We start from the raw sequence: 1,129 nt of genomic DNA on the forward strand, positions 1-1,129 counted from the left end.
TTGGCAATCTATATATCTATAGATATAGATATATATCTCTCTCTATATATATCAGTAAATGTAACTCTTCATCAGTCTCCAAAACTTCTTCATCACATCTGTTCCTGGCTCAGAATATTTTCATAACATCTACCATATGATAATGTACTGTATGCTGACGTTCACTTGCTGTGCATGAAACCATAGATGAGAACAAACTGCAGAGTTTCCGCCATAGCTTGAAGTAAAAAAATCTTTTCCCTGACTTCCATAGTCACAGTGGGCTGAAAAAAAAGTGATCCATCTAATGTTATGTGTCCCCATTAAGTGGTGAAAATTAATGTAAACATACACTAGTATGTTTATAAGATATTGTGAGGGAATTGGTCTTCTTTCTAAAGGAAATGTTATCTGGTAATTTGTGCATTACCTGTACATGGCCTATTAAAAGTAAAGCAAACCAGCAAACTCATAGAACACACCCAAGACCATACCCAAGACACAGATAAAGATGTATTCTTATTACTTATTAGGTGCATCATAATCAGAATAAAATGATTTGTATTTTAATTAAGTAAATCCTAATTATCACAAGTTAAACTATTTTACATTTACAGTGGGTACGGAAAGTATTCAGACCCCTTTAAATTTTTCACTCTTTGTTTCATTGCAGCCATTTTCCAAAAATCAAAAAAGTTCATTTTATTTCTCAGTAATGTACACTCAGCACCCCATCTTGACAGAAAAAAAACAGAAATGTAGAAATTTTTGCAAATTTATTAAAAAAGAAAAACTGAAATATCACATGGTCATAAGTATTCAGACCCTTTGCCGTGACACTCTTATTTAACTCAGGTGCTGTCTATTTCTTCTGATCATCCTTGAGATGGTTCTACACCTTCATTTGAGTCCAGCTGTGTTTGATTATACTGATTGGACTTGATTAGGAAAGCCACACACCTGTCTATATAAGACCTTACAGCTCACAGTGCATGTCAGAGCAAATGAGAATCATGAGGTCAAAGGAACTGCCTGAAGAGCTCAGAGACAGAATTGTGGCAAGGCACAGATCTGGCCAAGGTTACAAAAAAATTTCTGCTGCACTTAAGGTTCCTAAGAGCACAGTGGCCTCCATAATCCTCAAATGGAA

This window comes from Micropterus dolomieu, linkage group LG11 (assembly GCF_021292245.1).
Source record: "Micropterus dolomieu isolate WLL.071019.BEF.003 ecotype Adirondacks linkage group LG11, ASM2129224v1, whole genome shotgun sequence".
Taxonomy (NCBI): domain Eukaryota; kingdom Metazoa; phylum Chordata; class Actinopteri; order Centrarchiformes; family Centrarchidae; genus Micropterus; species Micropterus dolomieu.